Source organism: Cherax quadricarinatus, chromosome 17, assembly GCF_038502225.1.
Source record: "Cherax quadricarinatus isolate ZL_2023a chromosome 17, ASM3850222v1, whole genome shotgun sequence".
NCBI classification, from domain to species: domain Eukaryota; kingdom Metazoa; phylum Arthropoda; class Malacostraca; order Decapoda; family Parastacidae; genus Cherax; species Cherax quadricarinatus.
The window spans coordinates 22205577-22231859 of record NC_091308.1 but is presented as its reverse complement, the minus strand read 5'-3'; the positions used below and the strand labels follow the sequence as shown (position 1 = coordinate 22231859).

At 38.7% G+C, this 26283-nt stretch overlaps 1 protein-coding gene across 6 annotated transcripts in view; it reads right to left on the bottom strand.

Annotated features, from left to right (window-relative positions):
- The window catches only part of LOC128686383 (thialysine N-epsilon-acetyltransferase), a 122636-nt gene that overhangs the window by 94228 nt on the left and 2125 nt on the right, over nt 1-26283 (bottom strand). For 3 of the 6 annotated variants that reach the window (XM_070085855.1, XM_070085858.1, XM_070085859.1), the window contains one exon: nt 3605-4017. The exons of the other annotated variants lie outside the window; for them this stretch is intronic. The gene's annotated coding sequence lies outside the window, so the exon portion shown is untranslated. The remainder of the gene's footprint in view (nt 1-3604; nt 4018-26283) is intronic. 6 annotated transcript variants of the gene reach the window in all.

The window sequence follows — 26283 nt, the reverse complement described above, 5'->3', positions numbered from 1 at the left end:
GCCTCTCTCTGCCATCAAGGTACAAGTTGAGGTGTAAAACTTACGTAATCCTTCAATTAAATAAAGGTTGTTAACATAGAATCTTCTCAAATGAGTCATCATTTCCAGGCAAATAATTTCTAATCCAAAAGTATTATAGAACATTTTCTGATCAATTCTACACTAAAATTTACTTAACACACTATAGCTAGAGTGGAGACATGACAAGCAGAATACCAATATGAGTAAATGTAGTGAACACAAAAGTAATGTGATTAATCAGTTACTGTTTTAGTAATGAAAATGACCAGACAGAGAAAAATATGGGTAAAACTAATAATAAGTATTGGTAATCAAGAAAAAATGAAGTATCAATGCCACAAAAACTTAGCCAGCTGTTTAAATGTAGAATCTTAACAACAACAACAACATGTACTGCATATTGGTTACTGTGTGATTCCAGAAATACCTTTCTGTGTTCCATAAGCCCTGCTTCCTCTACCTCAATGCACACAAATGGAATAGTGCAGGGTAGTAATAAAAATATGCATTCCCAGATGTATGTATGCATGCGTGTACATACATAAGCTTTTGTGTATGTATTCATATATATGTACGGATGTGGCTGCATATATGTGAATGCAAGAAAGTACACTTTTCGTATGTTTGCATATACAGTAGAACCTCGGTTTACGTCATTAATTGGTTCCAGAAAGTCTGACAAAAACCAAATTCGACGAAAACTGAAGCAATATTTCCTATAAGAAATAATGTAAATCCAATTAATCAGTTCCAGACACCCAAAAGTATTAACAAAAAATACATTTTAGAGAGAATAACTATAGTTTTACATACAGAAAACAATGAGAAATAAATATAAAGCACTAATGAAATGGATAAATGAACATTGAACATCACTTTTACGTTTATTGAAGACTCTTGTTGGTGTATGGAAGATGGAGAGGAGGGGAGAGGAGGAGAGTTTATCTCTACCACCATCACTACCACTACCACCCTCTACCAGCATCACTACCACCCTCTACCACCATCACTACCACCCTCTATCACCATCACTACTACCCTCTACCAGCATCACTACCACCCTCTACCACCATCACTACCACCCTCTATCACCATCACTACTACCCTCTACCAGCATCACTACCACCCTTTACCACCATCACTACCACCCCTCTACCACCATCACTACCACCATCACTACCACCATCTACTACCATCACTACCACCCTCTACCGACGAGAAACAAAGCCAGACTGACTCAGAACACGTGGGATGCTTTGTGTGGACGTAGGCGGACACATTCGGTCCAGCGGACCACTGTCAACTCGACGAAAACCAAGGTGTTGAATGAAAACTGGGACAAAATTTTGACGAAAAAAGTTGTTGAAAACCGAATTCAATGAAAACCAGGGCAAACAAAAACTGAGGTTCCACTGTATATATAAACTGCAATATTTTTATACCACATAAAAAGAAATAAAAATTTGAATTTGAATATGAATGTAAGATAATGTGTTTACCAAGGGTTTTACTACACTGAAAGCACTCTGGTTCTGTTTGTCTTTTGTGCCAATGACTGTCAATTTCAGGCATCATCAAGTGGATCTGTTTCCTTCTTTTAATAATAAGCTTGGCATCTTTCCACGCCATGAAGTGTACACGTTTATCCAGATGACTGACTCGCACATTGTGTTATAAATCTTTCAAGTATACATACTGGCATTTCTGAGTTCTGGTTATCTATGCCCCATGACATTTCTCTTATGTATTGTTTATCGCAGCCTGCACATGGTAGAATATTATTCCTTTTGTATGCTTTCGCTCAGAGCGTCATTTCTTCTAAAAATGGTGTTACATGAGAATGGGAGCATTGCTCTTTATTTATTCTACTGTACCAACATGGAGACAACTTGTACACAATGTAAAGTGTTTGTATTATGGTATAATAGAAACATGTATGAGCCAGAACCAGAAGAGTTCATCTGTTTCTTTACATACTCCGTGTCTTTGTCCTCTCTCATTTACTCATTCTCTCTCTTTCTCATTTATTTGTTTTATCTCATTTACTCACCTCTCACAGTACATTAGGACTACAAATATTTTAAGGTAAGTAATGAGTGAACTGTATGCGCATTTTATCACTCTGGGATGCTTTAAATGTCATAGTATATTACGTGTGTGAGGGGTGGCCTGGCCTGGCCTGGCTACCATACCTACCACACCTGATTTCTTACAATAAATACTACTCATCTCACCCTACATTAAGACTACAAATATTTTTAGGTAAAAAATTAGTGTACTACATGTGTATTTTACTTTTTATTGATTTTTAATGCATAGTTCTATTGCTAACTTAATATATGTTAGTGTAAACTTGTTATCTAGCATTTATATGTATTTATAAGTGGAAAACAAAGGACATTCCACTTTACGGTGGTAGCCTGGAACCTAACCTGCTGTGTAAGTGGGGCCTTACTGTATACACTAGCACTGCTCCCTCTCTCTCTCTCTCTCTCTAGCTCTCTCTCTCTTTAGCTCTCTCTCTCTCTCTCTCTCTCTCTCTCTCTCTCTCTCTCTCTCTCTCTCTCTCTCTCTCTCTCTCTCTCTCCCTCTCTCTCTCTCTAGCTCTCTCTCTCTCTTTCTCTAGCTCAATGTGTGTGTGTGTGTGTTAGTTAGTTACCATTTTGTCCTAGGCACATGTTGATTGGACACTAGGCCTGTTGTATAAGCGTGCGTGTGTGTGTGTGTCATATGGAATAAGTAAAATTGGTCAAGTAGCAAGAACCCATTTAAAATTAAGTCCTTACTAAAATTTTCTCGTATACGTTTAAAGATGGGATAAGAGGAAAATGGCAACAACAAGTAAGAGAGAGGTGAAAGTGTATAAACTAAGGCAGGAGGAAGTTCGGGTGAAATATAAGCAGCTATTGGCAGAAAGGTGGGCTGGATCAGGTATGAGTAGTGGGGGGGTTGAAGAGGGTTGGAATAGTTTTAAAAATGCAGTATTAGAATGTGGGGCAGAAGTTTGTGGTTATAGGAGGGTGGGTGCAGGAGGAAAGAGGAGTGATTGGTGGAATGATGAAGTAAAGGGTGTGATAAAAGAGAAAAAAGTAGCTTGTGAGAGGTATTTACAAAGCAGAAGTGTTATAAGAAGAGCAGAGTATATGAAGAGTAAAAGAAAAGTGAAGAGAGTGGTGAAAGAGTGCAAAAGGAGAGCGGATGATAGACTGGGAGAGGTACTGTCAAGAAATTTTAATGAAAATAAGAAAAAAAATTGGAGTTAAACAAGTTAAGAAAACCTAGGGAACAAATGGATTTGTCAGTTAAAAACAGAGTAGGGGAGTTAGTAGATGGGGAGATGGAGGTTTTGGGTAGATGGCGAGAATATTTTAAGGAACTTTTAAATGTCAACGAAGAAAGGGAGGAGGTAATTTCATGCACTGGCCAGGGAGGTATACCATCTTTTAGGAGTGAAGAGCAGGATGTGAGTGTGGGGGAGGTGCGTGAGGCATTACGTAGAATGAAAAGGGGTAAAGCAGCTGGAACTGATGGGATCGTTTGTGTGTGTGTGTGTGTGTGTGTGTGTGTGTGTGTGTGTACTCACCTAATTGTGGTTGCAGGGGTCGAGACTCAGCTCCTGGCCCCGCCTCTTCACTGATCGCTACTAGGTCCTCTCCCTCTCTGCTTCCTGAGCTTTGTCATACCTCTTCTTAAAACTATGTATGGTTCCTGCCTTCACTACTTCACTTGCTAGGCTATTCCATTTCCTGACGACTCTATGACTGAAGAAATACTTCCTAATGTCCCTGTGACTCGTCTGAATGTGAGTGTGAGTGTGTGTGTGTGTGTGTGTGTGTGTGTGTGTGTGTGTGTGTGTGTGTGTGTGTGTGTGTGTGTGTGTGTGTGTGTGTGTGTCTGTGTCTCCAGGTCTGATGTCACAAATGGTTTTTGTCATGATGACTGCTACATTAGATTAGTACACCTTCAGTGCCTTGGTGAGCAGATCTTCAGTGTTACCTGTTGGGAAGATAAGGAACTTGTTTAGATTGTCTTCATTGTAAGTGGATAGGATTTTCTGAGACTTCTGTCTGCATTCTCAGGTGAATTGCAAGGGTAAAATGTAATGAAGAAAATAAGTTGCTAATGGTGTCACATTTCTCTTCTAAAAACTCAAGGTTGCAAACTCTATAAGCTCTCAGAAAGAGAAGCTCATCAAGCCCATTTTGGTTTTCTGTTAAACACATGGTAAGTTTTGCACATCAAGTGATTTGTTGAAAGATATTGCCAAAGGTAATATTTGTGTGTGCTATTTGGTATAATCATGTAATTATAGATGCTTCAGATATGCTACTAATTGTAATTTTAATCAATTTTATTACTGAAGTTATTTTTTTTGGAGGTGGTAGGAGCCAAATAGAAAGTATTTGGATAAGTGCATGTCAGACAGCTACTGATGTTGGTTTGAGCTTCTGGAATGTGGAATGTTGTTTGCTAGGTTTGTTCCTATTGTGGAAAAGAAGCTATTAAGATTGTTGAGAGTGAGGATTTTATTTTCTTTGTAGAAGGTTATTTACTTTTTAAATAATTTTAGCCATAGAAATTGGGAGTTTCTTCAAAGTATTTTTGTCTCCTTTGGAACCATTAAATCCAGTTAATTATTGTAGTTCTGTTTGAACCTTCTAATTACACTTGTAGGGGTTGCTGAATATCTCTCTACTATCTTCTTGGAGATGAGGTCTAACTTATGATTCTCATAATTAGAGAATGCCAGGAAAAAACAAACTGTATACATATACACTATTACCAAGTTAGTTCTTACTGGAGTAACCATGAACAAGGTATAGTGGACTCGCGGTTATCGGCCGGTTTTGTTATCGGCCAACTTGGCATTCGGCCAGTTTTTCGGTGCCCCGTTATCGGCCGTTAATTCGGTGATCGGCCATTTGGGACGCGTCCATCCACCGGCTGGGGCTGCTTGCGCGTCAGTTTGGCTGCGTCTCTTGGTGGCTGAGAAACCTTCTGCTCATACATCCAAACATTTTGCTTATTTCCCATTGTACTTTGTGTCATTTTTGCAGTGCAACTGTGAAATAAGTAACCATGGCTCCAAAGAAAGTTCCTGTGGTAAATAAAGTGAGAAACACCATGGAATTTAAGTGTGAAGTGATAGGGTGGTGTAACTTGCCAGGATGTACAGCAAGAATAAATCAACAATTACATCCATCCTGGCAAAGAGAGAACAAATCCAGGATGCTAATGTTACAAACGGAGAAACTTTTCTAACTAAACAAAGGCCACCAATAATGGAAGAGATGGAAAAGTTATTACAGTATTATTGTGGATTAAGGAAAAAGAATTAGTAGGAGACAGTGTTGTGGAGTTGATTAATTGTGAGAAGGCAAGGCAGTTTCGTGAGGATCTTGTAAAGAAAATGCCTGGAACAAGTGCTGCAGTTTGTGAATTTAGGGCCAGCAAAGGATGGTTTGATAGATTTCAGAAGAGTGGTGGCATACACAGCGCTGTAAGGCATGGTGAGGCTGCAAGTTCTGACAAATGTGCGGCTGAAAAATTCATGCAGGAATTCCAGGGGACACTGAAGGATTCAAACCCCAGCAAGTGTTCAGCTGTGATGAAACAGGCCTCTTTTGGAAGAAAATGCCAAACAGGACCTACACTACCCAGGAGGAAAAGGTACTGCCAGGACACAAGCCTATGAAAGACAGGCTTACTCTTTTGTTGTGTGGTAATGCTAGTGGGGATTTCAAAGTGAAGCCTTTACTCGTATATCACTCCGAAAATCCCAGAGCATTCAAGAAAAACAATGTCATGAAGAATAGATTGTGTGTGATATGGAAAGCTAATCATAAGGCATGGGTCACAAGGTAAATTTTCAAAGAGTGGGTTAACCCCTTGACTGTCACAGCCCCAAATCCTAAGGTGTCTCCTGGCGTCGCAAAAAAAAAAAAAAAATCATGACACGATAGAGAATCTTTTCCCAACTGTAATGACACCAAAAGAACGAAATTTGATGGAAAACTGACGGAATTACACTCTCGCGAAGTTAGCGACCTCAGTGATATTTACGAATCGGCGATTTCGCCCACTTTGAGCCCTATTTTCGGCTAATTCCATTGTTCCAGTCGACCAAACTCATAGCTATTTCTTTACAACTTCATTTTTTTCTATCGACTGAGTACAAGAAACTGCCCATTTACCGATTTCAACTACCCAATAACGTGGTCAGAAATTTGCAATTTGGCCAATTTCACAAAAATTAAAAAACATGACAGTTTCAAAATAGCATCCAGAATGAACAATGCAGACATTCCTGACACTAAAATAACATTTTCTTTGTTCATCAGTAATGTCTCCAGGCCCCTGTGATATTACTCTTGCTTTTTATCTTGAATTTTTATTCAAACAAAAAATAGAAGATTTACTGTTATGCAGACTACTGCAATATTGTAATAATTGTATAAATAATGTCAACTCATTCATGACTGCATATTAAAATGGCTAGTTGGACTTTTATTGGACAATGACATCATTTGTTTACTTTTGAACATCAGCAAAAATCAAACATTTCCCCTACTTTGAGCTCCATTACAAGGTTCTTTTCATAGTAAAACCAATCAAAATCACCTCTATTTCTATAATATGTTTTCCATTCTATCAAATGAGACCAAGAAAACGAGAATACAACCATAAATACTATACAAAAATAGACCACAAAGTCGGCATTTTAATAAAAAAAAAAGTTTTTTTTTCTCATTATGCACTGCGTGCTGCAGGATTTTTTTTATATGGTGCACACTGACCACACAGACCCATTTTCTCACATGTGGGCCTACCAGCTTTCTCCTGCTTGATTTGAAGCCGCTAGAATTTGAGTATGTATATATATACGTCAAAAACGGTGGCTCGTAAGACGTATATATACGACCAAAACAATCAAAGGGTTAATGATGTGTTTGGCCCAAGTGTGAAAAAATACCTCCTGGAAAAGAAATTGCCACTCAAATGCCTCCTGGTACTGGACAATGCTCCTGCACATCCTCCAGACTTGGAAGACCAAGTGATTAGGGACTTCAGTTTTATAAAAGTGAAGTTCTTGCCTCCTAACATCACTCCTCTCCTCCAGCCCATGGACCAGCAGGTCATTTCTAACTTCAAAAAACTCTACACAAAAGCAGTGTTTCAAAAGTGCTTTTAAGTGACCTTGAACACTCAGTTGACTCTAAGAGAGTTCTGGAGGAATCACTTCACTATCCTCCATTGCATAAGCCTTATAGGTAAGGCTTGGGAGGGAGTGGCTTCCAGGACTTTGAACTCTGCTTGGAGAAAACTGTGGCCAGATTGTGTTCAAGAGAGGGATTTTGAAGGGTTTGAGGCTGACATTGACCCTGCCAACCCTGTGGACTCTATTGTGGCACTGGGGAAGTCCCTGGGGTTCGAGGTGAGTGGTGAGGATGTGGGAGAGTTGGTGGAGGACCATAGGGAAGAGCTAACCACTGAAGAGCTGCAAGAGCTTCAACTTGAACAGCAACAGACTGCAGCTGAGGGACTTGCTTCAGAGGAGAAGGAAGAGGGAGTGAAGGAGGTGCCTTCTTCATTGATTAAGAACAGTTGTGCAAAGTGGAATGATGTGCAAAGTTTTGTCGAGAAGTACCACCCTGACAAAGCTGAAACAAGCCATATCTGCAACATGTTTAGTGACAAAACCTTGTCCCACTTCAGGGAAATCTTAAAGAGATGCCAGAAACAGAGCACTCTGGACAGTTATTTTGTGAGACAGGGGTCCAGTGACTCAAGCTGATCCTAGTGGCATTAACTCTTTCAGAATCAAGAAGCCCTCTCCTAAACTTGTTCTCAGGGTTGTAAATTTTTCGAAAAAATAAAAATTATTTTTTCTTATGAAATGATAATCTTTTCCCAATCATAATGACACCAAAAGTATGAAATTTGATGGAAAACTTACAGAATTATGCTCTCGCAAAGTTAGCAGTCTCGACGATGTTTACACATCAGCGATTTCGCCCACTTTGAGCCCTCTTTTTGGCCAATTCCAATGCACCAGTTGACAAAACTCATGGCTGTTTTGTTAGAGTTCCATTTGTTCTATTGAATGCGTACAAGAAACCAACCAATTACTGATTTCAACTATCCAATAAAGTGGTCAGAAATTGGCAATTTTGCTAATTTCACACAAATTTCAAAAGATGCCAATTTCAAAATAGGGTCCAGAATAAACAAGACAGACATTCCTGGCACTAAAATAACATTTTCTCTGTTCATTAGTCACATCCCCAGGCCCCTCTTACATTTCTTTTGCTTTCCACTTTGAGCTTTTATTCTCACAAAAAATAGAAGATTTACTGTTACGCAGACTACTGCATTAGTGTAAAAATGGTATAAATAATATCAGCGCACTTGTGAAAGAATATTAGACTCGCCAACTGACGTGCATTGGACGCGTGGCATGATATGTTTACTTTTGAACATTGGCAAAAATCGAACATTTCTGCTACTTTCAGCTCAATTTCAAGGTACATGTCCTTTTCATTGTGAAACCAATCAAAAATCATCTCAATTTCTGTAATATGTCTTCCATTCTATAAAATGACACCAAGAAAACAAGAATACAACCATAAATACCATACGAAAATATACTGCAAAGTCACTGTTTTCAACAAAAAACACGGTCGGAGTTTTTTTTCTCATTATGCACAGTGTGCTGCAGGATTTTTTTTATACTGTGCACACTGACCACACAGACCCATTCTTTCATATGAAAGCCTACCAGCTTTCTCTCGCTAGATTTGAAGGCGCTAAAATTTATGCATACTTGTATGGCACCAATCCTGGCGTGCAAGCCGTACTAGTACGACACCCACCCTGAAAGGGTTAAAAGACAAAGAAGGGAAGTAACCCCAGAGAAAGCTTTGCTACCTAAAGTTTTTTTTGGAAGGGGATTCCCTTTCCAAACACTAACTCCTCCCTCTTTCCTCCTCCCTATCTTCCAGAAGCCAGCATTACCATTCAATAAAGGTATGTAAGACTTATATAATTGTTAAAAAAATTATTTTTTTTTTGTGAATATTTTTGTCTGGAATGGATTAATTGTATTTACATTAATTCTTATGGGAAATATTATTTCGGTTTTCGGCAGACCTTCTGGAATGGACTATGGCCAATAACCGAGTGTCCACTGTACACTATTTTTTATACATTAGCAGGTGATGCCAAATGATATTTACAGCAGTAACAAACCCTGCTGGGAATCACTCCTTTCTGTAGCATAACTGGTAAATGACATGAACTGTGTATATCAATGAAGTGAATATATTCTCCAGCCTATTCCCATCTTTCCTAGGGGGAAAGAAAAAGCATTATCTGGTGTATGCAATATATGATTTAATGATTCTTCAATTTTCAGATACACAGGAGAACAGTAAAGGCTAGATGAAGCTTTCTTTCAACAAACCGGTCGTATCCCACCAAGGCAGGGCGGCCCAAAATGAAAAACAAAAGTTTCTCCTTTTAAATTTAGTAATATATACAGGAGAAGGGATTACTAGCCCCTTGCTCCTGACATTTTAGTCGCCTCTTACGACATGCATGGCTTACAGAGGAAGAATTCTGTTCCACTTCCCCATGGAGTAGATAAATCTATGCTTACAAATTACAATAAATGTCTCATTCCTCATGAACTCCAATAGTTAATCTGTGGGAGCTATAAAAAACTATTCATTATTTTCATATGGGGTTATATAACATTTTACATTTTCTAACAACCATGCCTTCCACTTCTCATTAGCCTGTACCTCCAAAGTCACTTCCTGAAAAATATCAGACTTCCCTACCTCATTAAAATGCATTTTCCTAAACATATTTATACTTGGGGTATTGCTAAATCCTATCTTAACTTGGTATCTTTTAATTCCAAGAGTCTCTACTCCATAGAGAAACATAAGCAGCATTGCCTCCCAGCCACGCTTCTGTTTGCGAAATCCAGTCTCTGCTATCATGATCTCTCCTTCTGCAAGGGATCTGTCCTCAGGATCCACTAAAAATAGATTTGTGTCTCCAATCATGGCTTCAACTTCAGAATTTTTCTCAGTCATCAGCCCTCTGTCAAGTATTATGAAGGTGCATTTGTCATCATCACTGAACCAAGACTGCTGCATCTGGTACTCCTCTTCCAGGGTAAGTGGTTCTGAGGCAGTAAGCTCCTGGAGACGAGGTGAAAGCATCCACTGGTGGTACTTCTCCACGTGTAATTTGTTATATGGCACAAGAATCACTTTATCACCAACAATTTTGATTTTACTGTTGATCCTCATGGCTGACACACATCCCCCTGCCTGAAAGAGGTGTAAATCTAGCAAACTGTACATTATTTCTCATGCTGCAGTTCAATAGCATATTAGATAAAAATTACTTAAATACATGTGTCTTTTTTATTTTACATGCACCTACTGCAGTTTACAATTATCTATACTATATACTGTACCTATTATGTAATTATCTATCTTTAATTAACTACATAAGTCCCTTGAATAACATGCAATTGAACAGCATATTTTTGTGATAACACGCAAAATTTTGTAACAAATTTGCATAGTATGCCATAAAAGAGGACAGCATAAATATAAGGGGAAAATGTGGCACACCACGAGATCTTTTACCCTAAGCAACAGTCAACCTATGAGAAATGCCATGTTTTTATTGGGGAGGCCTGGTCTCACTCTTAATGTAAACAGCTTCCCATGGCACCATACCATATTCAGTCATGTACAGTGGTACCTTGACTTAAGAGTGCTCCAACTTACGAGTTTTCCGAGTTATGAGCTGTCGCTCGGGCGATTTTTTGCTTTGAGTTGTGAGCCAAAATCCGAGTTACGAGCGAGCTTCAGATACGCCGCCACTCACAGGAGATACCGAGAACATATGAAAAACCTTGATAATAACCAGTGTGTAATATCCTTTCAATTTTGATACCACTGGTAATGTCATCCTGCCAGAATGTTGTGGAACATGTGTAATACATGCTCGACAGGCTGGCTGGTTGGCTGGTCTGCTAACTGGCCAGCTGGCTGGTCAGTGGCTTGCTGGCTGGCTGACTGATTTACTTTGGCTCTCTCTCTCTCTCCTTCTGTCTGTCTGTATCTATTTCTGTCTCTGTGTCTATCTGTTTCTCTATCTGTTTCTCTGTCTATCTCTCTCTCCATCTCACAGGTACACATAAATAGTTATGCATAATGTAAATTACCTAGGATAACCCAAAAAATCCAGACAAAGTGTTATACTATGCTTGTAGATATAAGGCATAATAACCATGACTGACAAGTAATACACATTTTCACTTGTTCAGGAATCAGACATGACAACTCTGCATTGTGTGTAATACCTGTTGGTTCACGAGCGGCTCTCTGAGACAGAGACAAATAGAGAGGCAGGAAGACAGAAACACAGGCAGACAGAAAGACAGATAAGTAGAGACAGAGATAAACATAGACAGAGCTAGACAGACAAATAGACAGAAACAAACAGATAGACAGAGGCAGAAACAGACACAGACATGTTTATGTGTAACAGTGAAAAATAAAGCCAAGGCAGTGTATGATCATCAAATGTCACTCCACTGCTGCACTGTCAGTAGTGGAGTGATACTCATCTTACACCGTGCTACAAGGAATTTCATATATACTCTAGCATTTCTGAAACATTGCTGGGACCTGGCAAAAAAGGCAAAAATCATTTCTTATTTATAAAGATATTTTTCTTATTTAACAACCCGTAACAAAAAACTTGGGGTGGTTTTTTTGGGGGCTGGAAAGGATTAATGGCATTTCAGTTAATTTCAGTGAGGAAAACTGATTTGACATACGAGCAAACTGAGTTCCGAGCTTGGTCATAGAACGAATTAAACATGTAAGCCAAGGTACCACTGTATTACCAAATCATTTTTTTTCATTTTTTATCAGTCCATCTTGTCTGTGGATAGTAACCAGAACACCCAAGAGGAGTACAAGTGATGATGGAGGGGGCAAGAAGAATAAGTATAAAGGTCTACATATATTAAAAAGACTGAGATATTAGATATGCCCAAAGTGGTGCACAATGCGATGTAGATGTGCAAGTCTTTGGTCTCAAAGCAACAGTTCATACAACTAGAAGGAATGAGAAGATAAGATCAGTAATCCATGTTATGACCTCCTGAAAAGAATGTTACATTGGTCACAACAACTAATAAGACAGAAAAATTACCAAGTTTTGGCTGGTTCCACAATTTTAAATTGTGCAATTGCATGCATATTAAACTAAGTGGTGAAAATGCAGTTGCTGATCATGCTGCCACTGAGGATTTCCCTGCACAATTGAAGAAATTATTTCTTAGAGGTTTTATAGTGCCAGGAAGGAAAAAAAGCTGGCAGGAAATGACAGAAATTGTACGCCAATTCCAGTCATTTCTGGAGTGGAATCACAAGCGATGGCCTCCACTCCAAAACAACAGATATTAGTGCCAGGAAAAAAAGATCCCCCCATACCACCAATCTGACAACATTCATCTTTGCAAATATACAGGGTCTAAAGCCAGCAACGAATAACAAAATACCTTTCATCCGTGGACTGCTTACAGAGTCAAATGCAATGTTCACATTTTTCACAGAGACCCACATAAAGGATCACTTGGACAATGAAATATGGATCCCAGGTTACAACCTATACAGATGTGACAATGAACAGGCAAAAGGGGAAGAGGGGGTTGGCCTGAATATCACAGAGTCACTTATATGCTCAGAACTACTGAATGCCTCAAATGATCTAGTTGAAGTTTTAGCAGAAAAGATCATTGTGGTTGTATACAAGCCAAAGGATGCAATGTCCCAACAATTCCAGGAACAGCTTTTGAAAATTGACCACTGTCTGGAAAATCTTCAAGCTCCTGCCCCCAACATCTTGCTCCTGGGGGATTTCAACCTAAGGCACCTAAAATGGAGGAATATAGTAAATAATGTGGTAGCATTATTATTATAATCAAAAAGAAGCGCTAAGCCACAAGGACTATACAGCAAATGTGGTAGCAGAGGTAACACCAGGAGGCAGCTCAGATGAAAACTCGCACACACATGAGCTTTTAAATCTCTGCACCAAATTCACCTTGTGATGAATGGTTTTGAAAACCGACAAGTTGAAGAATTGAGACACTTATGCAACGGGAATCTTTATTGAAGAAACGTTTCGCCACACAGTGGCTTCATCAGTCCAGTACAAAGTAGAAATGGGTAAGGAGAGTAGAAGTATGAGGTAATCAGTCCCTCAACCTGGAATCGATGTGTCCAGTCCATCACTCTTGTAGTAAGTGCAGCATAGGGCCAGAGAGGTGGCTTATATACTGCGGTGAGATGAGTTGAAGCAGGAGGTGGCGGGATCACAGTGGGACCTGCCACTAGTGTAAGTAGGTCGTCGTCCAAAGGTTGGGCAAGCGTTGAAGTCTTTGTACCAAGATCCCATGATGTTGCAGTGTCTGACAGATGTGATGAATGGTTTTGAAAACTGACAAGTTGAAGAATTGAGACACTTATGCAACGGGAATCTTTATTGAAGAAACGTTTCGCCACACAGTGGCTTCATCAGTCCAGTACAAAGTAGAAATGGGTAAGGAGAGTAGAAGTATGAGGTAATCAGTCCCTCAACCTGGAATCGATGTGTCCAGTCCATCACTCTTGTAGTAAGTGCAGCATAGGGCCAGAGAGGTGGCTTATATACTGCGGTGAGATGAGTTGAAGCAGGAGGTGAGACCAAGTAAACCAAGTCCTAAATGATATAAACTGGGAAGATAGACTAAGCAACACGGATCCTACCCTATGTCTAGAACAAATTAATTCTGTGGCATTTAAGGTATGCTCAAGGCATATTCCCTTAACAAAAAGGGGATGATGTAAACTAGAAAGAGAGAGGCACTCCCTATACAGGTGAAGGCAAAGAATAACAGAGCGGCTACAAGAGGCCAATATATCTGCAATATGTAGGGAGACACTGGCCAGAGAAATAGCAAACATTAAACTAAAGCTAAAGGAATCTTACAGGAGTCAAGAAATGCAAGAACTAAAAGCCATAAATGAAATTGAAAGAAACCCAAAGTATTTTTTTTTCTTATGCCAAATCAAAGTCTAGAACAACATCCAGTATTGGGCCCCTACTTAAATGGGATGGGTCCTACACAGATGACAGCAAGGAAATGAGTGAGCTACTCAAGTTCCATTATGACTCGGTTTTTAGTGAGCCACTAACCAAACTGAGAGTCGAAGACCTAAATGAATTTTTTATGAGAGAGAGAGACAGAATTTGGTAGACACACACATATCTGATATTATCCTGATACCAAATGACTTTGAAAAGGTGATAAATGCCATGCCCAAGCACTCTGCCCCAGGCCCAGACTCATGGAACCCCATGTTCATCAAGAACTGCAAGAAGCCCCTATCACATGCTTTTAACATCCTGTGGAGAGGAAGCTTGGACACTGGGGTCATCCCACAGTTACTAAAAACAACAGACATAGCCCCACTCCACAAAGTGGGCAGTAAAGCAATAGCAAAGAACTACAGACCGATAGCGCTAATGTCCCACATCTTAAAATCTTTGAAAGGGTTCTAAGAAGCAAGATCACTACCCATCCAGATACCCATCAATTACACAATCCAGGGCAATATGGGTTTAGAACAGGTCACTCCTGTCTGTTCCAAAAGAATACAGATGTAATATACACAGACTTTGCAAAAGCCTTTGACAGGTGTGACCATGGTGTAATAGCGCACAAAATGCATGATAAAGGAATAACAGGACAAGTCAGTAGACGGATCTATAATTTCCTAACAAATAGAACACAAAGAGTAGTAGTCAACAGAGTAAAGTTTGAGGTGGCTATGGTGAAAAGCTGTCTTCCACAAGGCACAGTACTCGCCCCCATCTTGTTCCTCATCCTCATAACGTACTTAGACAGGGATATAAGCCACAGCGCCGTGTCTTCCTTTGCAGATGACACCCGAATTTGCATGAAAGTGTCCTCTACTGAAGACACTGCAAGACTCCAGGCGGACATCACCCAAATCTTTAAATGGGCTGCAGAAAACAATATGAAGTTCAATGATGAGAAATTTCAATTATTCCGATATGGAAAACGTGAGGAAATTAAAACTTCATTGGAGTATAAAACAAATTCCAACCACACAATAGAGCGAAAAACTAATGTTAAAGACCTGGAGGTGATCATATCAGAGGATCTCACATCATATCAATCGCATCTGCTAGAAAAATGACAGGATGGACAATGAGAACCTTCAAAACCAGGGATGCCAAGCCCATGATGACACTCTTCAGGTTGCTTGTTCTATCTAGACTGGAATATTGCTGCACACTAACAGCCCTTTCAAGGCAGGTGAAATTGCTGACCTAGAAAATGTATAGAGAACTTTCACGGCACACATAACTGCGATAAACCACCTCAATTACCGGGAATGCTTGACGTTCCTAAACCTGTACTCCCTAGAACACAGTAAAGTTTATTTCTTTGTAAGGGTTACAGTGTGTAATTACAATTTTGATTTACTAAGTACAAAGATAGCCACTATCATGCCGAGGCATTTTAGGCAGACTAATCCTAATACATAGTAACTAATTAAAACTAGATAAGATAATAGTACATAGTAGCTATACTTAAAACTAGACAAGAAGTAGTGGTTAACTGTTTTACAATCTTATTTAAACTTAATACAAATGTGAGGTAGTAAGGTGGAGTAGGGTTCGGTAAAATAATCTTGAAATTGTACACAAAATCTACCTTACAAGTAATGGTTCAGGTGGTAACATTTTATGGATTGGCAGAATTAAAAGCCTAGAGGTCACATAATAAGACTAATTAGCAGATGTTTTGGTTGATTTGGTTAATATTGAGAGATAAGATGATTCTTTAGCAAAGTCCTAAATTTATAAGCTGTCAGGGGATCCTTGACCTGTTCCAGTAGCGAGTTCCAGATCTTCGGGCCCTTTATGTGCATAGTGTTCTTGCATAGTAAGAGTCTGACTCGAGGGATGTTGAAAAGTGCCTTATGCCTTGTATTGTGACTGCATTTTGTTGTAACTGTCAAGGAGTAGTTTTAAGGGAGGGTTTACAGTGGAGTTTAATGTTCTGTATATATAGTAGGCACAACAATATGAGTGTATGACTTGCATATTTAGCAAGCTGAGTCTTTTGAAAAGTGATGGGGTGTGCTGTCTAGCACAGGAGCTGGATATCACCTGCACAGCAGCTTTTTGTTGGATTATTAAGCATCTAAGGTCGTTGGCTGTGGTTGAGCACAAATACCAAAGTGAGGTAAGGATATATTAGAGTGGTATAGGGTAAGGAGTGTCATTTGTGATACATAGTACTGTATCTTGGAAAGGATTCCTACTGATTTGGAAATTTTCTTAGCTATGTGATGGGTGTGGGACTGAAATTTAAGATTACAGTCAAGGAGAAGACCTAGGAATTTGACCTCCATGTGTCTTGATATAGGGGAACCATTTATCAATACGTTAAGTTGAATATTTAAGGCTCTGTTGCCAAACAGCATGAAGTATGTTTCGTCTATGTTGAGAGTGAGTTTGTTGGTCATCATCCAATTATATATCTTTAGCAGTTCATTGTTTACAGTGTTTCTAAGTACAGCCGGGTCTGAATGGGAGTAGACATATGTAGTGTCATCTGCAAATAGAATTGGTTTAAGGAGTTGGGATGCACTGGGAAGATCACTGATGTAGATGAGAAAGAGGAGTGGGCCTAGGACACTACCCTGGGGTACTCCTACAGCTACAGGTTAGATAGCGGAATTGACTCCATTTGCATATACATATGTACTGGTGTTTGTCGTTAAGATAGGATTTTAGGTAGTCAAGAGAATGTCCTCTGATGCTGTAATGATTCAGTCTGAGATTTATTTATTTATTTATTTATTTAGAAATTTTAGCATACATACAGAGGTACAAAAAAAATACAGGTAAGAGCAGCATGCCAAAGCCACTTATATGCATAGCATTACGGGCTGGCTTAAAATTAACTTAAGATTAACTAAGCAATGATGAAATCAGTGATAAGACATTATTGTAAACAGATAACTATAAAGCACAAATGAGTATTACAAAGACAGGTCATATGGTTGCATGCATTGCTGTTCATTCAGTAGAATGGAGTATTCTGTTAGGTAGTGTATTTAAAAAAATAACAAAGTTAGATTGGGTCCTAGGTTTAACATTTATGTGATATAATTGTGAGTAACATTTTGGATATACAATTTACAAGGTTCAGTTATTCAGTATTTATTTGGTTTTGAGTGAGTAAGTGAACTTTGAGAAGAGACTTGAATTTGTAAACAGGTAGTGTTTCTTTTATATTTACAGGTAATGAATTCCAGATTTTAGGGCCTTTTATGTGCATTGAGTTTTTGCATAGCGTGAGATGGACACGAGGAACATCAAAGAGTGATCTGTGCCTTGTGTTATGGTCATGTGTTCTGTTGAGGTTGGCAAGGAGATGTTTGAGGGGAGGGTTAATATCAGAGTTAAGTGTTCTATGTATGTAATAGGTGCAATAATAAGTATGGATGTTTTGTATGGTGAGTAGGTTGAGTGTTTTGAATATTGGTGGAGTGTGTTGCCTGTAGTGAGAATTTGTTATCATTCTAACTGCAGCCTTTTGTTGGGTAATTAGTGATCTGAGATGGTTAATTGTTGTTGAGCCCCATGCACAAATTCCATAGGTGAGATAGGGGTAAATAAGAGAGTGATAAAGGGCCAGGAGGGCTGACTGTGGAACATAGTACCGTATCTTCGATAGTATGCCTACAGTCTTGGAAATTTTCTTAGAAATTTGTTGTACATGTGTATGAAATTTGGGTCTATTATCGAGGTGGATTCCTAAGAATTTTCCCTCTGTTAGCTTTGTGATAGGTGATCCGTTTATCGTTATGTTAAGAGGTACATCTGTAGCTCTGTTACCAAACTGAATGAAGTAGGTTTTGTCAATGTTTAGTGTAAGTTTGTTAGTCCTCATCCAGGTAGATATTTTCTGTAATTCGGTGTTTACAGTATTGGCTAGCGTGACTGGGCTCGGGTGAGAGAAGACGTATGTAGTGTCATCTGCAAAAAGTGTGGGTTTGAGTAATTGCGAAGCATTTGGTAGGTCATTTATGTATATAGGAGAAAGAGAAGAGGGCCAAGGACACTTCCCTGTGGGACACCAACTGTAATTGGTTGTGCGGAAGAGCTTGCCCCATTTGCGTACACATATTGGCTTCTGTTGCTGAGGGAGTGCCCTCTAATACCATAGTGTGACAATTTTACGTGGAGCAAGTCATGGTCAACTGTATCAAAAGTTTTACGTAAGTCAATGAAGATCCCCAGTGGGACTTCTTTTTTCTCTATTGCAGTGTATATATGTTCTAGCATGTGTATAATAGCATCATTAGTATTTTTATTAGGCCTGAATCCAAATTGGCAGGGGTTGAGAATGTTTTGGGAGATGAAGTAGGAGTAGATTCGTTTATGAATTAATTTTTCGAAGATTTTTGAGAGAGGGTGTAAATTGGATATTGGCCTATAGTTATTCAACTCTGTTTGGTCTCCTCCTTTATGGATCGGGGTGACCCTTGCTATTTTGAGAACTGTAGGGAAGGTGGAGGATTCAATGGATTTGTTAAAGAGTGTTGCAATGATTGGTGATAGTACTTGTGACGCTTTTTTGTATATTAAGGGTGGTAAGGTATTTAAATCTCCTGCCTTGTTTTTCAGTGCGTTGATAATAAGGGAGACTTCGTATGGGTTAGTCGGAGCTAGGAACAGTGTGTTCGGGTAGTTGCCAGTGAGGTAGTCATTTGGTGGGGTATCTGAGCTTGGGATTTTATTGACAAGGTTTTGACCTATAGTGGAGAAGAAATCATTGAGTCTGTTTGCTGTTTCTGTTGGTGGGAGTTGGGGTTCATCTGATTTTGCTAATTTTATTTCGCTATGTCGTGATATCTTTTTTGTTCCCAGAATTTCTGATAGGGTCTTCCAGGTCTTTTTTATATCACCTCATAAGTTGGATAATCTGTTCTCATAATACAATTTTTTTGCCCTTCTTATCAGGCTGGTTAGGATTGACGAGTAACATCTTGTTTGGTCTCTGGTTATGTGACCCATTCTGTACTGTTTTTCATATCGGTGTTTTGTATTTATGGATTTGAGAATGCTGGGTGTTAGCCAGGGACTGTTCAGTCTCTTAGCTGTCATCTGTTTAGTTTTTTTAGGGCAGTGCTTGTTATAAAGGTATTGGGTCTTTTTTAGAAAATTATTAAAACATTCGTCAATATCTGTATAGATTTCTAGCTCAGTGTGCCAGTCAATGTTTGTTACTGCTGTTGTGAAGTTATTAATGGCTGCCTCATTGTGAAGTCTGAAGGTGACTTTAGTAGTGTCTTGGGGTATTTTACCAAGAGTTGTTATGAGGAAAGTAGGGTAGTGGTCTGTGGTATTACTGGTCTACTGTATCAAAGGCTTTTCGTAGGTCGATGAAGAGTCCCAGAGGATACACATTTTTATCAAGAGCTGTGTATGTTACTTCAAGCATTTGTATAATAGCGTCATTTATACTTTTTTTTTTTTTGTCTAAACCCAAATTGGCAGGGATTAAGTATGTTGTTGGATGTAAGGTAGGAGTAAAGTTGCTTGTGTATTATTTTTTTGAATATCTTGGAAAGTAAGGGCAAGTTTGATATGGGTATATAGTTGTTCAAGTCAGTTGGATCACCTCCTTTGTGGATTGGGGTAACCCTTGCTCTCTTGAGTATAGATGGGAAGGTTGAGGATGCTACAGATTTGTTAAACATTGTTGCAATAATTGGTGACAGCTCATGTGCAGCTTTTTCATATATGAATAATCAATCAATCAAGTTTATTCTCTATAAGGATTACAATGCAGGGTTTACAGATTTTGGTTATTGTGTGGTTTACATGTAATAAAATACTAATTACAGAGGGGGCCACTAGGACACCTAGCATGGCTAGGCATTTTGGGCAAACTTAGATTAATTCTTAACCCTAAATTATTACAAATTATGGAGTAAGATGACTAAATACTAAGTGACTAAATACTAGTTGGTGAGTTTAGCAATGTGAATGCTTTTGTTTTGGCACAATATATAGTTTCTATATTGGAGTATCACAGGCAAACTTATGACTAGTTAGGAATCATTATTTTAAGATTAAGATTCATATTTCTGTGCTTATAGTGAGTGAGTAAGTGAGAACCACCAGGTGATTTTCATGTAGTTAGTTGACGAGGTGTATCAGGGAGATAAGATGTTTTCTAACGGTAGTTTTGAAGGTGATGAATGTGTCTGCATTTCTAGAATTTTCAGGTAGGGTGTTCCAGATTTTAGGGCTTTTGACATACATGGAATTTTTGTAAAGGTTTAGTCGGACACGGGAAATGTCGTAGAGATGTTTGTGTCTGGTGTTATGCCTGTGGGTCCTGTCACAACTATCAAGAAAGCATTTTAGGTCAAGGTTAATATTGGAATTTAAGGTCTTGTAGATGTAGATTGCACAGTAGTAACTGTGGATGTTCTGAACAGGGAGTAAGTTTAGATCTATGAAGAGTGGGGGGGGGGGTTGCCAGGGATGGGATTTAGTGATTATTCTTACTGCAGCTTTTTGTTGGGTTATTATTGGCTTTAGGTGTGTTGCTGCAGTTGATCCCCAAGCACAAATAGCATAGGTGAGGTATGGATAAATGAGTGAATGGTATAGTGTGAGAAGGGCATTTTGTGGCACGTAGTATCGTATCTTGGAGAGGATCCCATCTGTTTTGGATACTTTTCTTGTTATGTGTTGGATATAGGTGCTGAAATTCAGGTTGTTGTCGAGGTATAGGCCTAGGAATTTGCCCTCATTATGTCTGGCAATTAGAGTGTTGTTGATCTTAATGTTAAGTTGCACAACACCTGCTCTGCTACCAAACATAATATAGTAGGTTTTGTCAGTGTTTTGTCATCCAAGTCGATATTTTGAGCAGCTCCTCATTAACAATGGTATTGAATGTGGCAAGATTAGGGTGAGAAATGACATAAGTCGTGTCGTCAGCAAAGAGAATGGGTTTCAGGTGTTGGGATACGTTTGGAAGATCATTGATGTAAATGAAGAAGAGCAAGGGTCCAAGGACACTTCCCTGCTGAACTCCAGTATCAAGTGGCTGTGCTGATGATGCTGTGTCTTTATTGGTGACATACTGATACCTATTAGTAAGGTAGGATTTGAAATATGCAAGCGCATGGCCTCTTATACCATAATGGTCAAGTTCGTGTAGTAGGATGCTGTGGTCTACTGTGTCAAAAGCTTTTCTTAGGTCAATAAAAATTCCTAGCAGATATTCATTCTTTTCCAATGCTGTGTAAAGCAGATCTAGCATTTTTACAATTGCATCATTAGTGCTTTTATTTTTCCTAAATCCAAATTGGCAGGGGTTGAGTATGTTTTGTGCCGTTATAAATGAACATAGTCTCCTGTGCATGAGTTTCTCAAAGATTTTGGATAGCAATGGCAAGTTTGATATTGGCCTATAGTTGTTCACATCTGTAGGGTCACCACCTTTATGTATTGGTGTAACCCTTGCTGTCTTGAGTGGTTTCGGGAAAGTGCTAGTTTCTAGTGACTTGTTAAAAAGTAATGCAATAGCATGCAAAAGGACATGGGCCGCTCGCTTGTTCAATAATGGTGGGACATGAGACAGATCCCCTGAGTTATTTTTAAAGTGCTAGTTTCTAGTGACTTGTTAAAAAGCAATGAAATAGCATGCGAAAGGACATGGGCCACTCGCTTGTACAATAATGGTGGGACATGAGACAGATCCCCTGAGTTATTTTTAAGCGACTTTATAATCTCGATGACTTCGGTGGGCTCAGTTGGTACAAGATAGAAGGAATTTGGGAAATTTCCATCTAGGTAGTCCCCGGCATGGGTGTTGGTACGTGGGATTTTACTGGCAAGATTAGATCCTATGGTTGAGAAGAAGTCGTTTATCTTGTTAGCTGTATCAGTGGGATGCAGTGGTGCTTCATTAGGTTTAGTTAGGACAATATTCTTGTTTTTTTTTCAGTTTGTGGGTGCCCAGAATCTGGGAGAGTGTTTTCCAGGTCTTTTTTATATCTCCTCTTGTGTCAGTGAATCTGCTGGAGTAGTACAGTTGTTTGGCTTTCTTTATTACTTTGGTGAGAACTGATGAACAGTGTTTAAGAATATCTTTGTGTATTAAGCCCTGTCTATATTGCTTTTCATATTGGTGTTTCTTATCAATGGATTTCAGAATGCTTCTGGTTAGCCATGGGCAACCGAGCCGTTTATTCGTGATCTGTTTCGTTTTTATAGGACAATGTTTGTTGTATAGTCTAAGTAATTTGTTAAGAAAAATGTCTGTCCAATCGTCAATACCATTGGCCTTGGAGAATTCTGTAGGCCAGTCAACAGTCTCTAGGTCTGCTGTGAACTTCCTTATTGAGGCCTCATCATGGAGTCTAAATGAAACTTTGTTGCATTCCAGTGATGGTTTACTAATGTTTGTTAAGAGGAAGGTAGGGTAGTGGTCTGTAGTGCTGTCTGTGATTATCCCTGATTTAAGGGGGCTAGTATATTGGTCCATATGTGGTCTATTATGGTTGCACTTGTCTCAGTGAGCCTGGTTGGTTTAGTTATTGTTGGTATGAGAAGTGTGTTGTTCATATTGTTGATGAAATCAGTTACAGGCTGATCATCTAGTAGGCCAAGGTTGATAATGAAGTCTCCAGCTAAGAGAAGGTGGTGCTTGTTCATTTGTCTGTTTGTTATTAGTGCCTTTAATTTCTAACTGAAATTTGGGATGTTTGTGTGGGGTATCCGGTAAATGGCACCAATTTTTATAGGCGTCTTAAGGTTTTCTACAGTAAAATTAGCAAAAATGTATTCCCCATATTCATCACTAAAGCAAGTGGTGCTAATACAAGATAGTTGGTTAGAGTAATAGATTGTAATACCACCCCCAACTTGGTATGGTCTGCAGTTGTGGATTGCTGTGTATCCTGGTAGAGGGTAGATATCTATTGTGTCCTGCTTAAGCCAGGTCTCAGTAAGAATAATGCAGGAGAAGGGTGTCTTTAGCAACTCAAGGAGTGCCAGGAGGTCATCATAGTGTTTGCTTAAGGACCTGATGTTGTAGTTAAGAACTGATAGACTTTTAGCACTGTTTAGGATAGTGCTGGCTTGTGATGCTGTGTAATAAAGGCAGTTACTTTCCAGTAGGTTTTGATTGGGTATTAGATTATGGAGGTTTAGATCAGGGTCGACGTGATCATTCATCTAGGTTTAAATTGTGGTTATTTACATCCTGAATTGTGTGTTGAGTTCTAGTACTGATATCTGTAGTAGTGGGAAGTTTGGACAAGTATATAGCTAAAGCACTTTGGTAATATAGAGTATAGCACCAGACTCTCACTTGTAATTGCACTAACGTCTAATATAATGAATTTGGTGTTGTCTATGTATTGAGCTAGAATGAGCTAAAATACAACTAGGTTTAATCTAATAATATAAAAAATACTAGTTTAAAATGGCACAAGACTCTCACTTGTAACTGCACTAAGGTCTAATATAAGTTATTAACAAGAACTAGAGTATAACTAAATTTAAATTGACAAGATAAAATACACAAGTTAAGGTAGCAAAAGAAAGTAAAAAATAAAAAAATAAAAATGGCAATGGCTTGATTATAATATGATAGTAAGATGGTACACAAGATAATATAAAAGTTGGAGTTGAATATACAAGCTTAAAAATTTGATAACAAAAGGTTAAGAAAAGTAAAATAAAGTTGGGTGATAAAGTCTAAAATAGAATAGGGCAATTATAAAAAGTATATAATAAAATTGGGTAATAAACTTTACAAATAAAAAAGGGCAATAATAAAAAGTTTAAAATAGATTGGGCAATAAAGTATTGGTGAAATTGGGCAAGTATAAGATTGGGTAATTAACTCAAGACAAGAATAGTGCAATAATAAGATGAAAAGTTTACAATAAAGTTGGGCACTAAAGTATAAAATAAAAATGGGCAATAATAAAAAGTTTACAATAAGGTTGGTCAATATAGTGTAAAGTAAAATTGGGCAATAATAGAGATTTTAAAATAAAATTGGGCAATAGAGTATTTCTTAAAGTGAGGTAGAATAACTGAGAAGGACAAGCTATGGTTAGTTTCAATTAAAATAAGATAGAACAATGAAGTGGTAAGATGTAAAAAAGGAGGGAGATTCTGTAGATATTAAACACAATTAAGACTATGAGGTAGAATGGTCATTGAATACAACAGTGACAATCAAAAGTAGTTGGGGTATTGGAAATTTTGGGGGGCGAATTTTGGCAAGTTATCTAGATCACCTGCTTTGTTTTTTAACCCGTAAATGGTCCAAACGTATATATACGCTTTTTCAACATTTGAAAGTATGTAATATAAGTAGATCTTCTTTTTGTTTTGTTACATTTGAAAATGTGTAAAAAAACTTTGATCTTTTTTTTTTTTTTTGGTTATATTTGAAAATATGTAAAAAAAAAAGTAGATCTACTTTTGTAGCACTACACATGTGACCATAGATCTGCTTGGACCGTTTACGAGTTAATGATTTAATGATGAGTGAGACTTCAGTGGAATTAGTTGAGCTAGAAATAAAGTATTTGGGTAGTTGCCAGTGAAGTACTCATTCTGCTGGGTATTTGAACTAGGAATTTGACTTGCTAGCTTTGATCCTACAGTAGAGAAGACATTAAATTTGTCGGCCGTGTCTATAGGCTGTATGTGAGGTTCATCTGGTTTAGTTAAGTTTAAGTGGCCCAGTGGCTAAAGCTCCCGCTTCACACACGGAGGGCCCGGGTTCGATTCCCAGCTGGTGAAAACATTTCGACGCATTTCCTTACACCTGTTGTCCTGTTCACCTAGCAGCAAATAGGTACCTGGGTGTTAGTCGACTGGTGTGGGTCACATCCTGGGGGACAAGATTGAGGTCCCCAATGGAAATAAGTTAGACAGTCCTCGATGACGCACTGACTTTCTTGGGTTATCCTGGGTGGCTAACCCTCAGGGGTTAAAAATCCGAATATCTCTCTCTTAATCTCTCTATTTCCAGATGGTTTCCTAGAGCCCAAAATTTTGGAGAAGGTTTGTCATGTATGTACTTTTCATATCACCTTTATTTCAATAAATCTATTTTCATAATACATTTGCTTTGATTTTCGTATTAGTTTTGTGAGTATTGATGTGTATCGTTTAGTTAATTCTTTAGTAATTAGGCCTAATCTGAACTGTTTTTCAAGTTGGTGTTTTTTATTAATAGATTTGAGGATACTTTTTGTTAGCCATGGGCTGTTTAGTCTCTTTTCTGTGATCTGTTTCATTTTGATTGGACAATGCTTGTTACAGAGGTTTAGGGTTTTATGTAAAAAAAAATTTTGACATCTTTATCAATATTATTACTGATAAATTAGACACATGTGCAACTCTTGGGTATCTTTATTAAGGAAACGTTTCGCCACACAGTGGCTTCATCAGTCCATACACAGGAGAAGCTTGAAGAACAGGAGGAGAATGAGGTAATCAGTCCCTCAACCTTGAGTTGATGTGGTCAGTCCATCCATCTTGAATAGAATACGGCATATTAGCGGAGAAGGAGCTTATAAACCGTAGGAAGGAGAGGTGCAGCAGTCGTAGGTGGTGTCACATTTGCCCAATGTGGAAGTAGGTCGTGCCCAAGGGTTAGGCAAGCGAAGAATTCCCAAGTATTAAGATCCCAAGAAGTTGCAGTGTCTGACAGGATTGTAGATGAATGGTTCACAGAACCGACACATTGATAAATTAGACACATGTGCAACTCTTGGGTATCTTTATTAAAGAAATGTTTTGCCACACAGTGGCTTCATCAGTCCATACACAGGAGAAGCTTGAAGAACAGGAGAATGAGGTAATCAGTCCCTCAGCCTTGAGTTGATGTGGTCAGTCCATCATTGATGGACTGACCACATCGACTGGCGTTTCCTTAATAAAGATACCCAAGAGTTGCACATGTGTCTAATTTATCAATGTGTCGGTTCTGTGAACCATTCATCTACAATATTATTACTGTCAGCTAACCCTCTCTGCCAATCAATGGCACTTAGTGCTAGTATTAGGTTGGTTATCGATGTC